The sequence below is a fragment of the Mastomys coucha genome, unplaced genomic scaffold (assembly GCF_008632895.1).
Source record: "Mastomys coucha isolate ucsf_1 unplaced genomic scaffold, UCSF_Mcou_1 pScaffold6, whole genome shotgun sequence".
NCBI lineage: Eukaryota > Metazoa > Chordata > Mammalia > Rodentia > Muridae > Mastomys > Mastomys coucha.
In genome coordinates, this window is record NW_022196912.1 from 78,382,417 (window position 1) to 78,397,869 (window position 15,453).

At 35.1% G+C, this 15,453-nt stretch overlaps 1 long non-coding RNA gene across 1 annotated transcript; it reads right to left on the minus strand.

The window, feature by feature from the left end:
• Positions 1-11,757: 11,757 nt before the first annotated feature.
• Positions 11,758-14,900, minus strand: LOC116080715. Its single transcript, XR_004114566.1, has 2 exons — positions 14,813-14,900; positions 11,758-11,888 (listed from the first exon to the last, which is right to left on the minus strand). It is a non-coding gene; the product is annotated as an uncharacterized LOC116080715 (long non-coding RNA).
• Between the last annotated feature and the right edge of the window lie 553 nt (positions 14,901-15,453).

Here is a 15,453-nt window from a genome sequence, read left to right on the forward strand (position 1 = left end):
GAAGAATGTAAGAGTGCATTTTTTTGGCATATACTGTTACATAATATAGTACACAAAGATTGGAAAATAGCACCATAGACCTCTCTAGGTCAAGTGCTACAATCAATTTAGTATGACATATTCAAAGACAACATGAATAATATTTAAGATACTGTAATTACCACTAACCCATTTTTAGGTAAAAGGTACAAGAATATTACCTACAAAGGATGTATTCCCTTTAGTCCTATCTTCTCACAATAAAAAGTCTATTACTAGATATTAAACTTTCAAATATAGAAACCTAAGCAGATTTTGAGATGTTGCTAGATTTTGAAACTAGTATATCTATAGTATATTATGTTATACTGAGATTTTGATGAATTAAGTCCAATTGACTGAGCAAGAATTATAACTTAGGCCAACACATAGCTCAGTGGGTAAAACAGTTGCTGAAGGCTTCCAAAGTTAAATGTGATGTGAGAAATTACCTTTAAAGAATGCCTGGCCTGTATATGTGTGTTCCAGCATGTGTGTGTGTGTGTGTGTGTGTGTGTGTGTGTGTGTGTGTGTGTGTGTGTGTGTGTGTGAATATGGGGTCCAAACATTCAATGCTCACTTATTATCTGTATTCTTACAAATTGTGAGTCTCTGTATTTAACTATCATAGCTGCATATCATAGCTTTTTTGAAGAAGCCTGGGAGCTGTACCAATAGGTGGGTATAAAACTGTTTAATTAGAATGCAATTTGGTGCTATATCCACTTAACAAATTGAAAGTAAAATATTTTTGTCCCACCAGGACCCGTGGCCTCACCATCTATGTGTTCTGAGACAGGTTTATGAACCAGGCATAAGTTCCCATATGTGAGTATACCTTAAATCCAACAATGAAGCAGTTGTCTACTGATAGAATATTTACTGACAATATTGCACCAATGGACATATCTTGACAAGTTAATTGCTGTTTTAAATTGCAGGGTTCAGAGATGGGTAAGACTATTGTCCTTTCTCTCTGGAAAGCTTGCATAGCAACTTCAAGTACTATAAATGCTAAGCACTAAGGAGAAACTTTCTGGTCTGTATGAATTTGATTTTTCCACTTTGTGTGAGACAATTGTGATATCTTCAGCAATATATTTCTCCATCAAATTCTGTCCACTATTGATGTCAGTGCGGACACTCTTTGAAAAACTGGAAGTATGTCTACCATATTAATAATGCTTTAAAACATTACCTATTGTATAAGTGATGGACATTTTGAAAAACTGGAAGTATGTCTACCATATTAATAATGCTTAAAAACATTACCTATTGTGTAAGTGATACAGCAACAATAGTTTTTCTTCTTTTCAAATAAAACAACCACAAAATAGCTCATTATTTTAAAAAGCTTCCCTTTTTCTTTTTTTCTCTAATTAGTGTTAATTTAAATCCTCATGTCTTCAAATATAGTTTTACAAAAATGAAGGAAAATTTATAAGTATTAAACAGGAATTTTGTTATATATAACATAAATAAACTTAACTTTCAAAAAGTATCTCCAGCACACATATATTTTTAATTATAAATTTTATTTTCTAAAGCAATGTCTCTGCTATGCTTGAAAATCTCATTAGTCTAATCCATATTATATACATGCACTATTTCCATGAATATTGAGCACTCATCAATCTTATAAATGTGTTTATGTTTTAGTTCATTGGAATGTGTATGTTACCATTTAATTTACTACAAATGGGATTACTATAAGTCTCAGTGTATAATTTTGGATACTTGTAAGATATGTCATAAAGTCAGTTTTACGATTCATGTATGTGAATAAAACTGTAAAAAACATTTAGAAAACTGGAAAAATTGTAAAGACAGTAGTTCAACTCAGTAGACTACATGTTTAATTCAAATTTATTAATGTCATTTCCATACTGATCTGAACATACAGTTTTTAAAGTTATATGTAAGGCATTCAAAATGCTCTTTAAACTACAAGACAAATATTATTTAAATACTTCCTGTCACTAATTTTCTAGCTCATAATTTTATGTATTTAAATATTAAATGTATATCATTGAACAGGAAAATATAATCCATAGAGTCCTTCTGAAGTGGATTAATCATCCTTCATTATTTTAACACAGTACTTGCTTTTGATATCACAGAAAATATTTTTATACCTTCTTTAATTTTTATTTTTTTAATTTATTTTTTATTAGATGTATTCTTTATTTACAATATCTCCCTTCTCAGGTTCCCCTCCAAAAGAAAAAATAAAAATAAAATAAAATAAGAAAAAAAAACTAAAACAATTCCCTGTTCCCTTCCCCGACCCCCTGCTCACCACTCCACTCTCTCCCACTTCCTGGCCCTGGCATTCCCCTACCCTTGGGCATAGAACCTTCACAGGGCCAAGGGCCTCTCCTCCCATTGATGACCGACTTGGCCATCCTCTGCTATATACATGCTGCTGGAGCCATGAGTCCCCCCATGTGTACTCTTTGGTTGGAGTTTAGTCCCTGGGAGATCTGAGGATAGTAGTTAGTTCATATTGTTGTTCATCCTAAGGGGCTGCAAACCCTCAGCTCCTTGGATCCTTTCTCTAGCTCCATCACTGGGGACCCTGTACTCAGTCCAATGGATGGCTATGAGCCTCTACTTCTGTATTAGTCGGGTATTTATTCAATTTTTACTAACCTTTACATTTATTTCTTGTTTTGAACTTGCTTTTTTAATTTATTATTTGGAAATCTCATATCATCTACCCTGATGTCACTCAGCTCCCAGTCTTCCCATGTCTGTCCCTTCCCCCAGGAACCATGTATGTGCCCCACACCTCCAAAAAGAAGGAAAAAACAAGTCTATTTTGTGTTTCTATATGCTCACTGCAGCATAGTCAAATTCTTAGTGGCCAGACACCTAGGGAGGATGAGTCTTTCTCTACCTGCCTCTGCACCGGAAGCCATCAACTAAGGAGAGAGCCAATGAGGTTCAGGGCAGCTTACCTGTGAGTGTCAGGGATAGCCCTCCCACCCTCATCCCAATGCTGGGGTATATATGTACTGCAGACTTATATTTTATATTAAATTATGTTTTCAGTATCTTTTCTGACAAATATGAATCAATTATCTCATATTTAAAGCTGTTTTATGTCAACCTATTTCTTTTTACTCATCACTAGTTATTGGAGATTAATAATTGCTAACTGAACTATTATACTTCCGACAGTCAAGCAAATAGTTTGTTTTAGAATGTTTATTTTAGGATGGAATGAAATCTGTTGTTCTTAGAAAAATTTTGTCATTGAAACTCATATTTATTGTTCCATAATTTGAACCTATTTATGCTTAGTCTAATTTTACAAGTTACTAATTTGAAGATTTGTTTTTTCTAAAACTATTGTCCTCTTTTTGAAATATATACATTACTGAAAACTTCAAAAAGAGTGAAAGTATGTAAATATAATTATAATAGAGAACTGTATATGCTAATTTTATTACCATCAATGTACATGTTTATGACTTATATAATTATTTTTCCTACACAGTTTACATAAGAAAATTCAGTGGTTTTTGAGCTTTGGGGGAACCATTTATTTTCTTTTACTTTAGGATATTTCAAACTTCACTTCAAATATTAATTGTAAACATTATGTTTTAAGTCTATTTACATAATAAAAATTATAAAAACCTTTGTGATTAATTCTGTGTCTATTTTCCTGCAAAAAATAGATGTTGACCAAACTATAATATAAATTATAATAAGAAGTGTATGAACTCAGAAAACAGTATGTTATTATTATTTTAGTGTATCCAATCGTTTCCTTATAGCTTTCCATATAAAACACATTATCTTTGACATTGAGGTTGTCTAATTTTGTTCTCTACTCACTCATCTTCATCTATTTACATTCCCTATGACTATTAATTAATTATTAATACTCATTAATGTAAGTTTGGTAGATAATGGAATCCTGTCTTAAGCTTCTAAAATACCTTTATGTGATAGATTTAATATTACAAACACCAAGATCAGTGAGATGGTTATGATTCAATCTTTATAGAATATTTATAAATATGATTGGTCAACAAAACTACCAAAGACAATAGTATACTTAATTTTTAATGCAATTTTAAAATATTATTAGAAAATAATTAACTAGTGTCAGAGTTATAACCAATTTTGTTTTCCTCAATAATCTATCAGACAAGTCATCAATATTGTTATATTTTTTCCATTGATTAATACCTCCACTTACAGGACTACCTTATTCTGCATGATCAGGATTACATAGTTCTCTTTTTCTATTGACACCCTCCTTGTCCTCCAATCCAATCCATTATATTGAACAATATGATTCAAAGAAATTACACAAATCTACTTTGAATCTAATTTTAGAAAAAATAATGAATTGACATTGATTTTTACAATGTATTCACCATGGAGACTTAAGGCTTAAAAGTATGTGAAAGATTATACTCTATAATAAATTTCTAGACAAGTTCCTTGTATGTGGTAATGTAGACCACAGATCTGAAGCTTTTAAAGAAGCTAGTAAGTATAGGGAGAGAAAAAGGTTTATTTTGACTTATATTTTAGAAATATTCTACTATTGCAGTGGTGATAAGCCAATTAACAAAGGAGGCTAGATGGCAGTGGTTAAAGTGTACCTGCATACACTACCTTGACTCTCAAGAAACAAGGAAAAATCAGGAAGTAGGGCTGGCTATACAACTTTGAGTCCTATCCAATTGACCTACTTCCTCAAGCAATACCCCATGTTCTATAGGTTCCACAACCTTTCCAAACAATCCAGCATTTCAGACACAGTGGGAAACATGAAGCTATGGGATTACATTTCATAATAAAAAAGCAATAGCAATGAAAGATTATTGCAGGATAACTTCAAATTTCCATGACTGGTCTAGCCAGCAGAGCATCCTCTAGAAGGAAAGACAACACCTCCTATATTAAAACTAATATAATTAATATACAAATATATTTAATTGATTTAATAGGAGCTGAAAATGTAAAAATGTTCATTCATTGGTGAAGTAGAAATTTCTGGTTTCTTTAGAGACTTTCTTTAGTTCTGTCATGTGATTTTTTTTTCTGAAAACTGTCTTATGAGAATATGTTTTTGCTGAAGCAGACACATCGGAGGAGGATGATTTACAAAGAACAGACATGTGGTATTTTTCTGGAGGCAGCCTGGAAAATGGGCATATGATGTTTTGTTTTAGTGATACTTAAGAGAACATGTGATGTTTTGAAAGGATTTAAGTACAGCCCAATGAACAGTAGACAATACTGGATGGCATTGGTGAGCCATGGTATTATTTGCTCATTATTGTTAGGTTTTACTAATTCTGGTCTTTGCTGAAGATGTTGTGTGATATTGGTACACCTTAACATTCTTTGTTGGTCAACCTTTGTCATGACTTCATAGAGAGAAAAACACAAAAAAAAAACCATATGGTGGTGTTTCGGCGGCTTCTTGCTGCTTCTGAAAACTCGGGCCAATTGGCAGAGCCTTGTAGTTTCTTCTGGATTAACCTGCATTGCTGAGTCATAAATGATGTTTGCAAAGTAATCGAGTTGCTGCTGTTGATTCCTATTAACTGTACTGCTGATACCCTCATAATGCAGACTGGATTTTCTCCAAAATATATTTCTAAACAGATCCACATCCTCCTTTGCTGTATTAACTTTTCCTTTACACTACCTGTGGTGGCCAGTGGGCTAAGAAGGGACTTTAAAGCATTTAAGAACCCTTACTAAAAGTAGGTTTTCACATATCTAAGCCTTCAGGTTGGCATAAGGTAAAGATACAAGAAATGGGATATTTGTATACATTATATATTTTAGTATTTTACGAGAAAATAAAGATTAATGAAAGATTAAGATTTTCCAGGGAAATAAAGTGGCCAAAGTCTATACTGTCATTTCTTTGTTTTCTCATCTAAAAACTACATAAATAAATAAATCATTGGGCTTATTAAGATTTACCTGCAGTAACATAGATAAATAAGGTCTTTATAGAATATGTGAAATGACTTGTGAGTAGAAGATAAAGAAGAATATTAATCTTCCTTATAATATATCAAGTCAAGTGTATTATCAAAGATTATTTTTTCATAAAAAGCTAATAATTCATCTCAAAAAGTAGCACAACCAATGTACAATAGAATGAGTGGACTCTCATAGGAAAAAATAGTTCAATTACTCAAAAAGCAAATAGATACTAACCTATATACTAATCTAATTTGAACTTGAAATGAGAAGATATCTCCAGCATAACCCTAACTCTTCAACGGAGTGCATGTCAGTAATGCATACTAAGATCAGCCTTAGGGTGACTTTCAGGTAAGATAGGATAGCAATAGTGTCTCATTTTTATTTTATTTTGAGACAGAGTGTCATTATATGGACACGTCTAGCCTGAAACTTCTGTAGACATGACTGGTCTAAAATTTTCAGAGATTTGGCCTGCTTACCTGTGATTGAGGCATGCTCCATATGCATGACAGTAGAATTTTGTTGTTGTTGGTTTGTTTTCCATTTCTATTCCTTTGCTTTTATACTGGTAACTAATGGCAAACAACTACTAATTTAGAAAATTTATATCATTTATACCAGGTTCTTTTGATACCATATGTAAAAACTCACTTTGTAAAATTTTATTTATCCGCTTAATATCCTAATATTAGCTCCCCTCCCCCTGCCAATACCCCTCAAACAGATCCTTTCCCCATGTGTTTCTCCTCATTTTGTCACACACTACACCCACTCTTCCTCCCCAGGCACATCAAGTCACTACAGTTCTAGGTGCATATTCTCCCATTGATTGAAATATCCTGAGTCCTGGATGGCTTGTATATCCAGAGGAGTCGGGGAAAGAGGGGGAGAAGGAGAGAAGAGAGAAAGAGGCAGAGAGACAAAGGAAATGGCAAGAAACAAAAAGAGAAGCAAGCTTATTTTTTTTTTAGTTCTATTCAATAAGATGGTTTGTCTGAATAAATATATCTTTCATAATATGGAAAATACAAGTTTTTAAAATTTTATTTATTTATTCACTTTACTTCCAAATATCTGCCCCCCTCTTCCCAGTACTCCTTCACTCAGATCCTATGACCATTTCCCCTGTTACTGATGAGAGGGAGTCTCTATCTGAGTATTCCACACACATAAACCCTCTTCCCCTGGCACAACAGTCACTGCAAGGACTAGCCTTATTCTCCCCCACCAAGGCCAGACAGGGTAGGAGAGTTTGGAGAATAGGATCCACATGCAGGCAATAAATTCAGAGACAGTCTCTGTTTTAGTTGTTGGGAAACACAAATGAAGACTGAGCTGAACATCTACTACATATGTGCAATAGGCCTATGTCCAGTCCTTGCTCACTCTTTGGTTGGTGATTCAGTCTCTGGGAGCACACACGGGTCCAGGTTAGTTGACTATGTTGGTGCTTTTGTCGAGTCTGTGTCCTCTTCACATCACTCAATCTTTCCCCCAACTTTACCATAAGACTTTCCTAGCTCCATCTAATGTGTGGCTGTGGGACTTCACATCTCTTTCCACTAGCTGCTGAGTGGATCCTCTCAAGAGAACATTTACGCAGAGCTACTGTAAACAGGCAACAGATTCAGGGACAGCCTCTGCTCTAGTTGTTGGGGGATACGAATGAAGACCAAACTATGCATCTGGTACATATGCGTAGGGGGCCCAGGTCCATTTGTTCTCACTCTTTGGTTTGTGGTTCATTTTGTGAGTTCCTGCAAGGGTGCAGGTCAGTTGACTCTATTGGTTTTCCTATGGCAGTCCTGCCCTCTTCTCATTCCTCCATTCTTTCACCAACTCTTCTTTAAGACTCTCCTAGTTCCATTTTTGGTCTCTGCATTCATTTTCTTCGGCTGTTTGGTAGGGCCTCTCAGAGGCTAGTCATGCTAGGCATCTCTCTGCAAGCACAGCAGAGTGTCATTAATAGTGTCAGGGATGGTACTGGGGCAATCATTGGTTGGATATTCCCTCTATCTCTGCTCTATCTTTGTCCCTACACATCTTTTAGGCAGGACACATTTTGGGCCAATGGTTGCTGTCCTTTCCTCTCCACTGGGAGTCCTTAATTAAGAGATGGAACACAGAGCTAAATAGAAAATAATCACCAGAGGAATCTTGAGTTGCCAAGAAGCAATTAAAGAAATGGTCAACATCCTTGATCATCAGGAAAATGCAAATAAAAATGACCCTGAAATTCCATTTTACATCCATCAGAATGGCTAAAATCAAAAGCTCAAGGGAAAGTACATGCTGTTGAGAATGTGGAGAAATGCAGACAATCTTCCATGGCTGGTAGGACTGAAAACTCATACAACCACTCTGGAAATCAGTGTGGTGGTAACTGAGATATTGGGAATAGTTCCCCCTCAAGACCAAACTATATTACTCCTGGGCATATACCCAAGATATGCTCCAGCATCCCACAAGGACACTTGCTCATCTATGTCTGTAGCAGCTTTATCTATAATATCCAGAACTTGAAAAATAACCCTAAATGTCTCACAACTGAAGAATAGATAAAAAAAAACTGTTTTGTATGCACAATGTTAGACTTACTCAGTTATTAAAAACAAAGAAGTCATGAATTTTCAGGCAAATGGATGGAAATAAAAAATATCATCCTGAGTGAGTAACCCAGATCCAAAAGGATATGGATATGGTACGTACTCACTTAGTGAATATTAGTCATAAAGTACAGGTTCACTACACTATAATCAACAGATCTCCAAAAATCCAAATAACAAGGAAGGTCCAAGGGAGGATGGTTGGATCTTCCTCAGAAAGGGAAATAAAGAGAGTGAGAGTAGTGGGTAGGACCTGATATCCAGTGGTGAACAGAATAGAATGAGGCATCAGGTGTAGGGAGAGAGAATGGAAATTGGCAGTGGTGTTGGGATGGGGGACATTCACTAGGACATGCTGGATACCTAAGATAGATGGAGACCCCTGGGGCCTATGTAGGTGACTCAACCTGATATTCCTAGCAATAGGAGATAGGGATCCTGAAGTAGCCACTTCCTGTAGCCACCTAAACTCACTCTTCATTGTTAATTTCCCTCCCAATGGAGAAGTGAGGACAAGGACTGAAGGAATTGAAGGGGTTTGCAGCCCCATAGAAAGAACAACAATATCAACCAACCATGTCCCCAAAAGCTCCCAGGAACTAAACCACCAACCAAAGAGTACACATTGAGTGACCCATGGCTCCAGCAGCATATATAGCAGAGGATTGCCTTACTGGGCACTACTGGGAGGGGAGCCCCTTGGTCCTATGGAGGCTTGATGACCCAGTGTAAGGGAATGCTGGGGCACTGAGTGACAGAGCACCCTCATAGAGGCAGGGGGGATGGGGAGGAGATAGGGGACTTGTGGAGGGAAAACTGGCAAAGGGGATAACATTTGAAATGTGAATAAATAAATTAACCAATAAATATGAAAATTATTTAAAAAATATTTCTTCCCTAATACTGAAGACTGTCTCTTTCTAATATATGATTGTTATTATTATGACTGAAGAACTCACATCTTTTGGGGCTATTGACTCTAAATCTTGTTAATTAAAGCTTATGTCCTAATATATGTTTCTCCATAGCTCTCACACTACAGTAAGAAATATAGATACTTGTTTCTTAAAGTACTTTAGATGTAACACTCCCTTCATCACTTCTTAAATATTTTTGCTAGGTTCCATCTGGCCTCAGAATAATACCTCAAAACCTGAGCAGAGTCAGCCACATCATGGTTTATTTCTATAATGTATAAAGTGTATTTAATTTCCCTGTATGTTCTTCCTGTTACATTATTTTCTGTTTTCACTGGGAAATACTTACATATCAACAACTTTGTGAATCTTCCTCTCCTTTTAAGCAGCATAATGATAGCGTCTTACGATTTACATATCATTTTAAATGAGAATTCCATGGCAGTACTTCTGACATTTTTCATATAAACTACCCGCTATTGCTATTGCTTCCTTTCATACTAAAAACATTGAACTATCTTATAAGAGTAAGCTTATTTGCCTTTCTTTACAGAAGTGAGAACAGAAATAGGTGACATAGTAGAGATGGACAATTTACTTTCTCAGTTATTAATTGACTTTCACCAGGAAGCCATAATATATTATATACATAATATATGTACATATATTAAGAATCAAAAAAAATACAATAAGATATTGTCTTAGAAGAAAATAAGATATATTATCTAAACTTAGGAGAAATATGTCAAACTATGAAATATTACAATTGATAAAATTAAAGAACACATGAAATGTCTGGGTAAAACATAGTCTACACATGCTGAATATTATAATTGCATGCACCAACACAGATATCAACATGCAAAGCATGAGACATGGCCATACAAAATGTTTGGAAAATACACTAAATCTGAGCTAAAGAAGAAAGGAGAATAGAGAGAATCCAAAAAGCTTATATGAGCATGTGAGTAAAGGGAAAGACAGATAAATATAAAGTACTGAGGGAGTCAAAGGAGGAAGTCATGAAATGAAATGTAAATGACAATTTTAGTGGCTCCTGAATGTATCAGGGCATGTTGATGAAAGAACTGGAAATTATATTCATATATGCAATTCTACAATATCATACTGGCTATCAATATGGAAAATTCATGAAACTGAATTTAAACAAAATAGTCTTATATTATCTCCAATAGATTCTTGATGATAAAGAAGATGGCTGGAGAAAAGACTGCTTAATTTATAAAAAAATATTTCTCCTACTGCAAGTAATATTAATGAAATAATAAAGTGCATTTAAAATAGATTAACTGTTTATATGCTCTTTGTAGGTAAGACCTACAAACAAATAAACAACAACAACAAAAAAAGGAAAAACATGCCTTGAAGTTACAGAGTCTAGATGCCAACATTTTATATCATGGTATGAGTCTCCATATATTAACTAATTGGATGTGGAGATTGTGATGAATTTGGAAAAAATAGTAAGAAGTTTTGAAATATATAACCTAAAATTAACTAAAAATCAAGTGAAATGAATTTGAAGTATTTATGACAGTATTTGCTCTACATATCAAGTGTCTGCTCTCAACTTTAGCTCTAAAAACAGGGTAGTCACACCTTGTGCTTTGCATTTTGGCATGCCACAGTCAAGACAGCAATGAGTCTGTCTATAAGAAAATTGACATTAGCAATTACTCTACATTACAAAAACCCAGTTTCTACTGTACAACGATTTTTACTTTCAGGAAAAGTTAATGTCACATTATAGCAAACTTCATATGATTTGGCTGTCATTCTTCAGTAGGTAAATCAGTATGTCTTTGAATGTGCTGTGTGAAAGCGGTTTACTTTCAAAATTGCTGATTGAGTTGCTGACTTGAATTTCCTAAAAGATCAGTAAATGAAGACCTGTATTGGATAAGGACATAAATACTAACAATTTTTAAAAATATTTCAAAATATCCATATTTTTAAATATTCAATGTAGTATATAGTCACCCTTCATTACATTTTATTGAAAATTTATTTTCATAAAATATATGTTGATCCTAATTTCTTTTTCCCCAATTCCTCCAACATCCTCCCCAACTCCCATCATCTAACTTCATGGCCTTTCTCTGTTTCTGAGATTAAGTCTTGAAGCATCATTGAGTTCATTTTCTGTTGGCCATCTACTGTTGGACACTGGGCTTGTCCTTTAGTGTGGTTAATATACTCAATGAGCTTTCATTGAAGGAAGGTTTTGCTTGTTTGTTTGTTTATTTGTTTGCAAGATATCTGTTTGAGATAGTTTCTTCATTAGGGATAGAATCTAGTATCCAATTACATCTCTCTATCCTGTGCCTCCACCTGGCTTGGACTTCTGCAGGCCCTGTGTAAAAGGAATTAAATAAATATTATCACTAGCCTATATAAAAGACACACAATCCACATTTTTTATTTACAAACTGTAAGCCTATATTGGGCAAGTTTTGGAGCTATTTTCACTTATATTCTGGCTGTATGTCCCTTGTTAGTTGCTGATTCTCTTGGCCATGTGATGATGGTCCATCTCCTCTCATAGTAGCCTCCACCTCCCTTGGTCTCCTTATTTTTCTCCTCTTCTCTTTACCTGAAACCTTGATCCCTGTTAGGAAACTAAAAACCTAAATTAAGCTCACCTAATAAAAGATTGCAATTCCAAGATTGTTCACAATAAAGAGTAATGCAAGACAGCAATGTTGAGCTTCTCTATTGATAGTTACTTGATTATCAGAATTACCAAAAACACTCAATAAACTAAGAATGCTAGCTTTGAGAATTTTAACAAACCTGAGGTATTTCTGAAATAACAGTTCTCGGTTATTTATGTATTTTTCTTGCTCCTATTTTCTACAATTTCTAAAATAAATCTTTTTTTTGCTTTTGTTAAAATCAGACGTTAGCCTTGATCCCATACCAAACAATAATTTCATGTATTGATTGAATCTACTTAACTATCCAGAACAAGAGGAAATCCCGGGGCTAAGAAACAAGTAAAAACCGTGAAATATCTGTCTGAAGGTCTTAGAAAAGTCTCAAAGTAGTGAAATTTCCTACAACAAGAAAGGAAATAAACCAAAAGAGCAAATTCAATAGCAGGTGCTGCTTCTTTCCTTGAAGCAGCTCTGATTTCCCCAGGAAAGGTCAGTATGTAAGCTGCGCGAAAAGCTGTTTACAAAAGCTGGAGGGGACAAAGGATGCTCACCTTAGACCAAGGATGAGGAGACAGGAAGCACACAGACTTGCTGTGTACCATAAATGAAATGCCTGGAAAGATGATAACAGGAAAGATGCAACTTTTAGCATAGATTCAGTCCTGCCAAAAGCTGCCTGACAATGTAGGAGGGATTATTTCAGGATGAAGACAAAGCAGTTACAAAGTTAGCTAACTTAAAAAAAATTAAACAAGTGAAATAACAGACATTAAGAAAAAAATAGCAATGATGTCATTTGTATCTCACTGATGACTGCATTTTCAGTGACTCTTCACAGACTTACTAACTATGCCTGATGTCTTCAGAAAATATCTCTTTAAAATATCATATTATTGTTTCTGTGCAGATTTTAATTTCTTCTTGTCTGTCATTTTTTTGGATGTCTAAAACCTGGAAGTTTGCAAATGTTTTCACCCATTCTATAAGTTGTCTTTAAGTTTATTGACTTACATGCTGTTCAAAGGCTTTTTGATATAATATTACTTATCTACTTTTGCCTTTCATTCTTGTGAATATTCTCTTTTACATAATAAATCGTTGAGCATGACTGAAAATCTTTTTCCCTCTTCTTCAAAAGATTTTAAAGTTACTAATTTGAGCTGTTTTTTTTCCTTTTCTGGCTAATGTTCTAAAATATATATTCAATTTTATTCTACTCTAAGTGGATTTTTAAACCCTAAACATTCAGTTGAAGTTCAGTTGATGACAGATAGATGATAGATGAATTTTATGCATGTATTATGTGTCATACATAAAATTACTTCTGAATTTTTTATGTTGTAATATTCTGTATGTTTGTCAATATGAAACTACTATATTGTATTTTGTTAAGTGTATTTGATAATACACTTAAGAGACTGCCAGATTATTTCACTGTGGTCATGGATTCCATGTGCTATAAGGGCACTTAGCAGGCAACTACTTGGAGCCAGATCTTACCACAATCTCACTATTCTTACCAAGGGCCAGATTTTCCAGACAGAAATTAAACAGAGAAATGATGGAACTAAAAGATGTTATGAACCAAATGGCCCTAATAGATATCTATACAAGGTTTTACCATACAAAAAAGAACATACATCCTTAACAGCCATTCACAGAACCTTCTCTAAAATTAACCTTAAACTATTATAAATCAAGTCTCAACACATACAATTAAATTGAATTAACCCCCTGTATTGTGTCAGACCACTAAGTATTAAAGCAGAAATTCAACAACAGCAGAAATCCTAGAGAGCCTGGAAACTCATAGAAACTGAACAACTCCATGAACATTAAGTCAAGGATAAAATAGAGAAATCAAGAACCTTATAGAATCCAGGGAATATGAATGTATAACATACACAAACTTATGGAACACAATGAAAGTAAGAAGAAAATTAGTAGCACTAAGCACCTTCTTGAAGAAATTGGAGAGTTCTCATACTAGCAACTTAAATGCAAACTTGAAATCTCTAGATCAAAAACAAGCAAACACCCCTAAGAGGAGTAGATGGCAGGAAATAATCAAACCCAGAGATGTAATCAATAAAATAGAAACAAAGAGAACAATATAAAAAAAGTCAGTGAAACAAATTGTAGGTTCTTGGAGAAATCAACATGATAGCCACAAACATTTAGCCAAATGAATTGAGGAGATCCAAAGAATTACTAAGTTTTACTTCTAAAACCTATACCCTATAATACTTAAAAATCTAAATAAAATGTACAATTTTTACCAAAGTTAAATCAAGATTAAGGAAACAATATAAATGGACTGATAACTCATAAGGAAATAGAAGCAGTCATTAAGAGTCTACCAACCAAAGGTAGCCCAGTGCTTGATGGTTTTAGCACAGAATTCTATATGACTTTCATAAGCTAATACCAATACTCACCAAATTATTCCACAAAATAGAAACTGAAGGAATACTGACAAATTCATTTTATGTGGTCATAATCACCCTGATGCCTAAATCACACAAAGCCTAAACAAAGAAAGAATTTCAGAACCTTTTCTCTTATGAATATTTATTGGACCATGAAAGGCAGTCTGTGTTATTGGTTGAGCAAGGCTTACCGGAGACCCAGTAGAGAATTCTATAAGGGACAGAACAGTAAAACTATGCCTCCAGACATAGATGCTGACACCAGGAGCCCTCATTCCATTATCCTGTGACTAGACAATGCCCAAGCTCTCAGTATTCTGGCTGGACTCCACTCCCAGTCAACTGACCACAGACAGGTATGCCCCACCCCTGGGACCAGAAAAGCAGCACAGCCCCCTATAAAAGGAGCTGCTTGACCCCTCCTCTCTCTTTCTCAACCTCTTACTCTTCTTGTCTTTACTCTCACCTCTTGCTGCCTTTCTCTCCTTCCCCCTCTCTCCACGTGGCCATGTCCAGCCCCTCCCTCTGTCTCTGTCTCTGTCTCTGTCTCTGTCTCTCTCTCTCTCTCTCTCTCTCCTACAATAAAATGCCTTAAGACCATGAACTGCCTCTAGAGCAATGGATTAACCCTTCCCCTAAGGAGCCGCTTCTAATCTCCTGCAAAAAAGCCTTCCAGCTCCAGCCTTGAGACCAGACCAAAGACTCACAGCCCATGCCTGAGCGGGAACCACACCTGGGTGCCCTTTTCTCTGCCTGCCCCTTTTTTCCCTTCCATCATAGGGCTGACCGAGCTTCCGCAGGGGCCCCCAATTCATTCTTAGCTCTTTTGCAG